Below are 11,665 nucleotides of genomic sequence, written 5' to 3' on the forward strand. Positions count from 1 at the left end.
TGAAATTTCCTGTTTCAAGTCAAGTTTTGAGAGATCGTCATGCAAGCAAGAAGACACCATGATGCGACGAGATCATTTATTTACAGCCTGGAATAGCAAGTGGTGCTGCTACCGTTGCAGACAAGTTCGTTTTGAGTTATAATTTCATTCTGATTTTTACAGGGCCGCTGTAACGCATAATGTAATTTTTTTTTCATACAGCTTGGGTATAATTAACACACATATCGCAAGACATATCTGTAAAAAAAAAATCATATTAATTGGAGCAATATTTACGGCGCTGGAGTCATTTCGGTGGGCTGGTGATAAAATGACTGGTATTTGAGAGAGATAGTCGTCTTTTTGCTGGTTTTCCATTGGCACCTCTATCATCAGCCTCTACTTTGCTCTCCGCGTGTGGCAAGCAGCACGAGAGAAAGTAAAGGGAAACTAATAGTTTAAATTCCGTTAGGAAGTGGAAGTTGTGCGTTCATTCAATTGTTTATTCCTGAAAAATACATCCTCTGTCACGGCGATTTGAAATAATGTTGATGCTTCAGCGGCCCTTTAAACGACTAGGGCTCGGCCGAGTCGATGTGCCCGCCGTTCACAGACACGCAAAGCCGAAGTCGAGCTTCGTACGCCAGGAAAGCCCTTTCGCGTATTCCATCGTCGACCTCGAGGAACGCGCCCTCAATTGTTTCGTTCAGCTCTTCGATGCTGGGGATCCTCTTCTAGTAGACAAGTCCTTTTATAAATCCCCATACGAAAAAGTCGCACATATTTAAGTCGGGGCATCGTGGAGGCCGTCCATATCATCTGATCCCCGACCTATCCAGCGCCCGAGGGAACGTGTTATTGAGCCATGCCCTCACGCTCTTTGCGTAATGGGGAGCCGTCCCATCCTGCATGAATATACAGTTTTCTTTTGTCATGTGGTACCTTTCAAGCTCAGGGAGCCATTTCCGTTTTCAGCATGTCCAAGTAGGCATCTGCGTTAACGGTGCCATCGGGAAAAAAGAGGCCCACTATGCCTTCACGCCAAATCCCACTCCACACTGTCACCTTCGGTGAATGGAGATGCCGTTCGTCCACGGCATGAGGGTTATCGCGAGCGCATATCCTGCTGTTCTGGCGGTTCCCACGTCCATCTAAGTGAAAGTTTGCTTCGTCACTAAATAAAAGAAATTGCAGGTGCCCCGGGTTGCTCTTAATTCGCAACAACTCCGCCTTGCGAAATTCTAAACGTCGGGCGTTGTCGCTGTCGTGCAGGGCTTGGACAACTTGCATCTTGTACGGGCGCAAATTATTTTTTCGCAGAATACGTCGTACGCTTTTTTCCGCACTTCCAAACAACCTGGCTGTTCGCCTTGTTGACAACTGTGGGTCGCCCTCGAAGACAGCACGCACCGCTTCAATGAGGTCCTCATTTTTCAGCAGGCTCTCACGTTCACTGACTGGATTCTTCTTTTTAAAATCTTCTCTACTCACAAAACGATCCGCCCATGTCAAATGAGTCGGGCGTAAAGGCGGGCGTTTATGAATTGTGGTGCGACATTTTCGTTTTGTTGTGGCCACCGAGTTCCGCTCCACATACCACTTGACTGCCTGGGCACACTGACTTGCCGAGTATTGAGGCATCGCAGGGCGGAGCGGAAAATATTTTTGATAATAACTGCTGAAGATAGTGCAACAAACACAATAAATAGGAACAATCGAGATGCCTCAGCAGCGGCACTCTTGATTCCAAAGTTGAGCTTTCACCGGAAACGGACCCGTCAACAGATAAGCAAACGACAAAGGAAGACAAACGTTCGTCTGCTTTAGAACATATTTTTAATAAACGAGGGCGTCCGCCAGTTTCTAAATTTCAAGTAAAAGGGCATAATCGTTCACATATTTTGGTAAAATCACTTTTTATCGCGATTATCTCGCCCGACACCAGCCTTTCGTGCGGCGTTTCCCGCGTTTTCGCGTTCAGTGAGCCACCTGGGAGCGGCGTCGCGAATTAGATAGCAGACGGCAAACGGGCGGGTATAGGCCATAGGAAATGCACGTCTGCCATTTTTGTTACCTTTCTAATAATTCGCTACTCCCGAGTTGACGTCTGAAAAAAATAGGCAAAAAACTTTAGAATGAAGGACGTTTGTGTGCCCAATTTCAGGTATGTACAGTAAAGATCAGAAGTAATCGGAACACGGGAGTGGTGGCCCAACTGCATTGCAGCGCGATCTAGCCACACTGGTGGGAACTGATAGGAGACTACGCGCATGCGTGCACGGCGGCGCCGATGGCCTCTCCGCTCCTCTCGACCTATTCCTCTTAACGGCGGTTCGAATCGTTCTTTACCGCTTCTGGGACGCAACGCTACGTCCCCGATGGCGCTGATAGCAGACAGCGGGCACGCTTGCCGCGCTCTTTAATGTCTATACTATATCTTTAATGAGCTCTTTAATATATCATCTTGGCACAAATAAAAAAAAAAAAAACGCTGTTCGTTGCTTGGAATTAATGGTCTTTGTCAACTTTGTGTGTAATTTTCTGCAACTGGCGTTGCTTTCTACTCGAGAACAATTTAAAGACCTTTTTACGAAGCGATGCGTCACGCAGCGTTTGCCGCGTCATTGAGCCAGCACCGAACCGCTTTCGAGTGCACCCGTTTCCTCAGTTCGCGCTCGCGGGAGCGTCCTCGTAACGCTGACGGACGCTATCAACGCCATCACGGTTGCAGTGCTGTATCTGAGACGCAGCGAAGGATTATTTGCACCGCCGGTAAATGAAATAAATAGATCTGTGCAGAGGGACTGTCGACGCCGGCAGGTAGGCATGCGTTTAGTCTCCAATCAGTTCCTACGCGGGCGGCGAGATCGCGCTGCAATGCAGTTGGGCCACCGCTCCCGTGTTCCAATTGCTTCTGATCGTGACTGTACGTTTGAAATTCGATTTTTGCTAGGCGTGCCATATGTGAAAGTTTTTACGGCCGCACCCTGTACATTCGGAAGACAAGAGACGTATCGCAGCTTTATTACCAGGCAGGTGTTTCGGTGGCGCCCTCGTATGGTTACCTTTCGTGGCGTCATCACCTTGTGAACAACAAGTTCATTGGTGTCTGTAATGGGCATGGTGGAAGCCTCAAATCATAGCGCTCTCAAAGCAGCACCGCCAACACCGTCAAAATTGAAGTTCTTACATTCCTCTAATTTCCATCGATGAGAAATCCTTTGCTGACGTCATTGTCAGCATTCGGCCAATCGTGGCACGCGGACCACAGCGACGCTTTCGATCGCTCACGTCGCCAATATCCATGAGCCGGGGTCACACTTGCTTATACATCATACAAAGAGCAGCGTGCACGCAGATTCGAACGTGAGTCACCGCGACATCCGTTCTCCGAATGTTGCATGGCAATGAGTTCAAAGAGAAACCTGGCACGCGGCGTTCGAACCAGGGATATTGCGGTGGCTGGTATTTGCAGACTGCCTTTTTGTATGATATTTGAGCAGCGCGACCCCTGCTATGCTTACCTTGACGAGACCTTGTCCCCTACACGGTTTTGCAAAGTAACACAGAGGTCAGCAAACCTGGATTAAACAGAAAATGTGAACAATTTCTTTCTTTCTTACCAAATGTTATCTTGATGGTGTGATCGTGTAGCAGGGTTCGGCATCGCGTAACGCAATAGCTGCACACCGGGCGGGTTTGTAAATCGAACGCACTTGGATGTGTAGGGTGCAACGCACCCACAGATCCATCTTTCTTGTCTATATGCAAGAGTATAAAGCAAGTTGTATTCGGTTGCAAAAAGATTAAATAAACAAAATATTACTATTGATGAAGCACGGCGGGGTCCTCAAAGAAGCTTTTTCGTTAAGATCTCGTAGACCACACGCTACCGAAAGTAGGGCATCTGGTCAAATGTGATCTTGGCGTCGCCCATAATGTACTCGGCGTACTTGAGGGCAAACATGCCACAGTCGCTGCCGTCCCTCTGCTGCGGGATGTCCTTGAGGGCCTCGAAGGTCCAACCGGACGGGTCTAAGTCAGTGGCCCGATTGTCCCGGCTTTGGTCCTGCACGTATTGGCGCAGCACCTTGAGGCGGGTTGGAGCCACCCAGCCAAGGCGCCTGTGCATGTACTGCCTCGAGCTTGTTTGCATTTTGTTGATCTTCTAATTCAATATGGGATCATGCTTCTTTTCAATATTTTACAAGTTATTTTCTCTTTGATGCGTGCATTTCTAAGTGGCATGTCTTGTGAATGCAGTTGTCCTGCGTGTCTCTTTCCCCAGTGAAAATACCCGTCTGAACCTCAGGTTTGAACCTGAGGTTCAAACCTGTGAAGTTTGAACCTCAGATTCAAACCTCACAGGGAGGCTAGTTACCCGTGGCTCACTTATTCCGAGCACTTAGAAGTAGCACTATGCAAGTATTGTGCAATGTTTGCGCATGAATGTGCTGGCAAAGGGGAACACCAACGCTTGGGCCCCTTTGTAAGAAAGGCATTTGTAAATTAGAAGAACGCTATGGCGGCCTACAAAAGCCACGCTGCATGCGGTTACCGACTGAAGTCCACATCGCTGCCGGAGAGCTTCTTGGCAATTCAGTCGGGCGCTCAGCGTGACATCGTAAGTCAACTTGATTAAGGTGTGAGAAAGCAAGCTCAAGAGAACGGCAAAAATCTTTTCCCGATTATTGAGACTGTGATTTTCTGTGGTACACAGGAGCTGTCGCTTCGCGGCACGGATGACTGCGGAGCTCTCGATTTATCTAAAGTGCTTGCCGTCAAAAATGACCGAAATTTCCGTGCACTCCTTACGATGAGAGCTACGTGTGGGGATGCTTCCTTGAGGAAGCATATTGAAACGTCTGCAGCCAACGCCATATACACCAGCCCGAGAATTCAGAGCGGATTGATCGCACTTTCAGGCAAAATCATCAAAAACAAATTGTGGACTGAGTGAACACGCCAGAGTGCTTTTCAGTTCTTGCTGACGAAGCAACGGAGATATCCCATACTGCCCAACTATCACTGTGTGTCAGATACGTCGACCACCACTCATCAGAACATGCAATATTAAGAGAGGGTTTTGTGAACTTCATTCCGGTCTACGACCTTATCGGTAAGGCGGTAGCAGGTAATAATCTCAGTAGTCTTCGCTGCCATGGCTTTAACTAATGGCCTCAGGACGCGGATGGGTGGTGTGTTTAGGAGGGAACGTAATGAAACACAAATATAAAAGTATCTAAGCTAAGGACAGCATGACTTTCTATGCCCGGCGATAGAGCACCACCGCTGTACAGGCTTTGTCGGTTTAAAAAAAAAACGACTCTTTGTAGCCGGCGACGCGCGGCAATGCCCCTATAACGAAGACAAGCTAGCTCAATTTGGGAGAAGATGTGTTGTCCTTTCACTCTTAAAGAAGCTCTAATGTCACTCAGTTTTTGCCTTCAAAAGTCATTTCACGACACTGTGAACGGCTAAAGAGAGTTTTAAAAAAAAGCTTTTATGGGCGTGCAATTTTGCCCGCAAAAAACCGAGCTGCCTTTCTGCATAAATAACGAAAAAAAAATGAAATTCCTGTTTTGTATATATATCCGTTAAATTCATTTAGTGATCCCTTGGATATATTTTCCCTCGTTTTATATGACATAGTTCGTTGGCAAATAATTTGTGAATGTCTGTAGAACCAGTTCGTTCTAAGTATTTTGTAATACGTGGCATAGAAACTTATTATCGTATTTTTTATACTGTGTGTACAAGTCGCAAACCTTTCATAAGATACATAGAAAACGTTGCAACTACGTGCGTGCTTTGACGTGAAATTGACGACTGTACAAAGTACCATAGCGAAACCTTGACAATCTCCAAGCCTCAAGCTTCAAATTTAAATATGTCCACAAACAAATTAGCTATGCTGTTCACGTATGGCTCCATGCCCCTGGTAAGGGCATGACTGCAACCTATATTTTTACATAACTATAAAAAATATGACTCGAACCAGACTTGAATGATCTCACGTAGAAACACGCTCTAGAAAACTATAATGGAAATATACTTTTCCATCCAAAATAACACATACAAAATTTTTGAGCTAATTCGTGAAGGTTGAATTGGCTCGTTGGGCATGACTCGGCTGCAAAAGGTGCTTTGCTTAAACAGCGTTATCAGAGTCTCCAAGAGTTTTAACCCCTTGTTTCTACACTCTCGGACACACTCGTGTAGTGATTGTGTCACTCGAGCGAGACGTTATGGCCGGTAATTAAAAGCGACGGTCCAGAACTCGCAGTGCCAAGTTCGGACGGAAGAACGTCAGCACGCCACGAGGGACGCTCTTTCAAGTGCCACCTGTATCGGTCAGGTCAATACACCGGTTCTTTAAACAGGAAAGATGGCATGCGAAACGCGCATTGCATTCGGGCCTTTCTGGCACAGCATCGACCACGCGGCACTGATGAGTGCGAGGGAAAAAGAGCGCAGTTGCCTTCGCTTGAACGCTCGTTTCCGTTGCCTCTGTCGCGTCTCAAACAGCAGGTTTCATACATCCAGTTGACAAAATTATTTTGGCGCCACGTAGGACGCGTTTTCCAACAGAAAAAGCGCTGGATATTCCAGCTTACCCAGGTACCGCCACCGATTTATCGTGCCGCAAGCATTCCTCCTCCCCTTCCCCTTCTTTTTTTTTTTTTTGCAACACGTTGCCATTTTGGTCCTGGGGCGCATTTTACATGAAAATGCGCATGTTCCGGTTGGTCTACTGTACCACTGGAGTCACGTCGCATTGACGGCGACGCTTGACCAATTTTGGCCCAAACGTGTCCGTCATGAACCACCTCGGCAATGTAATTGTATAGTCGATAGATTTCATCGAGTGCTTTATGCCACACGCTCCCTCCCGTCCCAGGTGAGCATTTCGATCGCAAACCTCCAATTAATCTCATTATCAATATATAAGTCGTACAGAACTTTGTAACCTCCTCTGCCGCCGATGAGAGTGGACGGCCAACGGAGCTCACAAAGCCGCCCGACTCCCTCAGCTAGGCCATGCTTTCCCATCCTCACTTACAGTCGCAGTCTCAACTTTAACGCTGGACAAGAGAATCAATATTACTGAAGGACCCTACAGCGCTTCTAATGGCCGATACTAAATACAACGTTGTCTATGAGGTGATGATGATTAACGGTTTAATGGCACAAAAGCGACGCAGGCCATGCTGCGCCAGACTACAAGACTAATGCGACTCACAGTAATGGTAAGTGAGAGCATACGAGGGGGGACCCAAAAGAAACCGAACTAAATGTTTTTGCACTTATTTATTTCCATTTCAAGTACAAACGTTCAATCTCCTTCAAAGTACTGTCCACTTGCACTAATACACTTGTCTAATCTTTTAATTCATGTGTCGAAACATTGTTTAAATTCATCTTTTGTGATGCTTGACAGCGCCTCCGTCGTTTTTTTCTTCACCTCAGCAACGTCAGCAAAACGCTTTTCTTTCATTTCTCTTTTCATTCTAGGAAACAAAAAAAAAAAAAAAGTCGCACGGGGCAAGGTCGGGTGAGTATGGGGGGTGAGGAACAGGGGTCATACCATTTTTGTTCACAAATTGTCGTACAGACAAGGCAGTGTGAGCCGGGGCATTGTCATGATGGAAAAACCAGTCACCTGACTTCCACAAATCGGGCCGCTTCCGCCGCACACTGTTGCGCAATATTTTCAAAACGTCCAAGTAGAAAGCCTGGTTAACTGTCTAACCCTGCGGAACAAACTCTGAATGGACGACTCCTTTCACATCGAAAAAACTAATCAGCATTGTTTTGATGTTTGATTTCACCTGACGAGCTTTCTTGGGGCGAGGCGAACCTGAAGTCTTCCACTGGCTTGATTGTTGCTTTGATTCAGGATCGTAACCATAGCACCAAGTTTCGTCACCTGTAATAACTTTTGAAAAAACGTTTGGGTCACTTCGGGACTCTTCTTTCAAAGCGCAGCATGCTTCCACGCGACCTTGCTTTTGTTCAGCAGTCAGCAGTCGTGGCACGAATTTGGCAGCCACCCTTTTCATTCCCAAATCTTCTGCCAGAATTCGCTGCAATGAACTCCAACTCTCTCCCGACAGCTCCACGATTTCGTCAATGGTCCGTCGTCGATCTTCGTTGATGATTGCACAAATTTTTTCAACGTTTTCATGTGTTCGTGCCGTAGAAGGACGACCGGAACGAGGTTTGTCATCAATTGACATGTCGCCATTCTTGAAACGGGAAAACCACTCAAACACTTGAGTTTTACCCATGGAATCGTCCTTGTACGCCGTTTTTAACAGTTCAATAGTTTCTGTTCCACTTTTTCCGAGCAAAAAACAGAATTCAACCGCCGCACGCTGTTCACAGAAATCAGACATTTCGAAACGACGCCCACACGAAACACTTGTCACTATAAACCCAGCCGCAACTAGTCCTAACCTTCTTCGAGGACGGAATTAGGCCTAACGACTCAGCAATGTTCGCTCTACCAACTCCTGGCGGCAAAACGCGGTACTGCAAAAGCTCTGCTTAAAAAATAATTAGTTCGGTTTCTTTTGGGTCCCCCCTCGTACATGAAGCTGATGTTTTATATATTTATGGTGAACAGAAAATGCAGTACTTAAATTTTGTGTAGAAGGCCACTTGCTTGCAAAAAGTTGAGGACCCGATTGAATGGAATGATGGGATGCTCGCCTAACAAAAGTGTTGGATGGAAAGGAATCTGATATGTAAAAAGCTCTGGAAAACAGGCAAGCCGGTTCTGCTCAAAGCCTGGACAAGAACACAAAATATGCAAAATTGTCAAAGGTTCACCGCAATGCTCGCAGCTTGGAGCGTCTTCTCCACAAAGAAGATGTCCGTGAGTCAGGAAGGTGTGGCCGATTCTAAGACGGCACAAGAGAACCTCATGAAAACGGTTTTTACGAGATGAATTCTCCCACAACCCCAAAACTGGCTTAATAGCATGCAGCGTATTTGCACTCTCTAGGTTCCACTCAGATTGCCAAGCATCGAGGAGAGCTTTCCTAAGGAGGGGTTTGATATCTTGAAAGGGTATCCCCCGTCGGATTTCTAGGAGGTTGCTTGCGGAGGTAGCCAGCTGGTCTGCTTTCTCATTGCTTTTGATCCCAACATGGCTTGGGATCCAGCAGAATTTGATAACGAACCCACGCTCCAAGCAGCAATTGATTTTATAGCGTATTAGCTTAGCGAGCATGTTTTTTGTATCTCTTACAGAGCAAAGGGCAACGATGACACATTGGGAGTCTACAAAAAGAATTGCCTTCATTGGTTTGCTGGTGGTGATATACTCGACTGCAAGGAGAACATCATATAGCTCCGCAGTAAAAATACTAGCCATGCAGCTAAGCCGCTGGGCCTGTATGAAAACCTCAGAATAAACAGCCGATCCCACTGCAGAAAAAGTCTTGGAGCCATCTGTATAAAATTGAGTATAGTCATCATATTTATTTTGTAAGCCAAGAAATTCTTGTTGAATAAGCAGAGGGGAGACATTATGCTTGCTATACCGTGTGAATGACCAGTCGCATGATACTGGAAGCATTTTCCAAGGGGGAATACTCTCGGCTTTTTGGAGAAGGTTAATGCCATGAAGGTCGAGACCGAGAGATGACTGATCACTGTGAACACGAAAGCTCAATGGCCGCATAATGCTTGGTTTATTTTCAAAAAGGCGAGCAAATTGAGATTGCTGGAGAGCAAAAAAGGTTGGATGGTGAGGATTAGACAAAATCCTGGAAGTATAGCTCAAGCCCAGGTACTGCCGTCGCTTGGAAAGGGGCATCTGGTGAGAGTCCGCGTACAAGCTTAAAACAGGCGATGTCCGAAATGCACCCGTAGCAAGGCGCAAGCCAAAGTGGTGTATTGGGTCCAACATCTTCAGGGAGGATGGTCACGCTGAGTTGTACACGACGGCACCATAATCAAGACGGGATCGTACCAAAGCGTTATACAAGCGTAGCAGGCATAGTCTGTCAGAGCCCCAAGTTTTATGTGACAAAATTTTCAAGATGTTTAGGAATTTCAGGCACTCTTGTTTCAATTCCTTTAAGTGAGAGATAAAATTCAATTTCTTAACAAATATGACTCCCAGAAACTTATGCTCGGCTTTAACTGGTATAGGTGCTCTGTTCGATTCCAACACTGGCTCAAGGGACAGCCCTCGTCGAAGAGAAAATGGAACGCACACCGTTTTTCCGGATGAAAACCTGAAGCCATTTTCGTCGGCCCACTTACTGATCTTATTAATTGCTAGCTGCAGCTGGCGTTCACAGCTGGACAGGTTACAAGAGGAAAATGATATATGTAGGTCGTCGACATACAATAAGTGTTCAATGGAAGGTGGCAGTATTTGAGCTAGGGTGTTAATCTTTAAAACAATTAATGTGACACTCAGGGTGCCCCGCTGATGAACCCCATTTTCTTGAACAAATGTGTCTGATAATGTGGTGCCTAGTCGAACCTGAAAGGTCCGCCCAGTCAGAAAAGCTTTCATACAACGCAACATGCGGCCCCGTCCTCCGCAGGCATAAAGGTCTCGCATGATTCCATATATCCAGGTCGTGTCGTACGCCTTCTCCAGGTCAAAAAATACAGACACACAGTGCTGCCTCTTTACAAAAGCCTCCCGGATTCTCGTCTCGAGGCGCACGAGGTGATCTAGAGTAGACCGGCCTTGGCGGAAACCACACTGATTGTTATCAAATAGGTTTTGTTCTTCCAAGAAAAAACACCAGCCGTTTGTTGATACGTATTTCGTACGTCTTACCAAGGCAGCTCGTAAGGGCAATCGGGCGGTACCTGCTCGAGCAAAGAGAGGGATCTTTGCCAGAAATAAGGGTATAACATGTGCTCTTTTCCAGGATTCAGGGAAGTAAGCTTTTTCCCAGAGAAGGTTGAAAAAACTAAGAAGATGTTGTAGGGGCAGCCTCCGAAGCATCTCATAGTGGATGAAATCAGGGCCTGGGGCAGACTGTTTCCCGATGTCAAGAGCCAACTCCAGTTCACGGAGCGTAAAGGGCTGGTTGTATGGTGTAGAGGTTGCCCCCGACATAACTATTCGCTCGCATTCTGCTTTCATTTTAAACTGTTTAAAAGTGGCACTGTGGTTTTCAGAACTCGAAACGCTTTGGAAGTGAACGCCAAGAGTATTGCCTAAGTCTTTCAGTGATGTGGGGACATTCTTGAACACTGGAGGGATAATAAAACAGCGGTAATCCCCTTTGATTTTGCGATAACGGTCCCACACCTCCTTTGCGGGGACAAAGCTGTTCAGTAAGGAGACATATTTCGTCCACGATTTCTTTTTTGCTTGCCTTCTAGTCCAGCGGGCTTGAGCTTTTCGCCTTTTAAATTCAATCTTGTTATTTACGGTGGGGTACCGTCGAAATATGCCCCAAGCTTTGTCTTGTTTCTTCATTGTCGTGGAACATTCTTCAGTCCACCAGGGCCTGCACTTTTTTGGCAATTTCCCAGACATGCGAGGAGTAGATTGTTCTGCAGCCTCAATTATCTTCTTAGTAACATAGGCTGTAGCATCATCTGGAGACAAGACTGATAATAAAGAAATATCAAATGTTGCAGATGAGCAAAAGAGTTCCCAATCCGCTTTGTCAAGGCGCCATCTCGGCGTAAATTCTAAAAC

At 46.3% G+C, this 11,665-nt stretch overlaps 1 pseudogene; it reads left to right on the forward strand.

The window, feature by feature from the left end:
- The first annotated feature begins 4,501 nt into the window (after positions 1–4,501).
- On the forward strand, positions 4,502–7,124 carry LOC115328847 (annotated as a pseudogene).
- Positions 7,125–11,665: the final 4,541 nt, after the last annotated feature.

This window comes from Ixodes scapularis, unplaced genomic scaffold, assembly GCF_016920785.2.
Source record: "Ixodes scapularis isolate PalLabHiFi unplaced genomic scaffold, ASM1692078v2 PGA_scaffold3__209_contigs__length_174095766, whole genome shotgun sequence".
In the NCBI taxonomy this organism is placed as follows: domain Eukaryota; kingdom Metazoa; phylum Arthropoda; class Arachnida; order Ixodida; family Ixodidae; genus Ixodes; species Ixodes scapularis.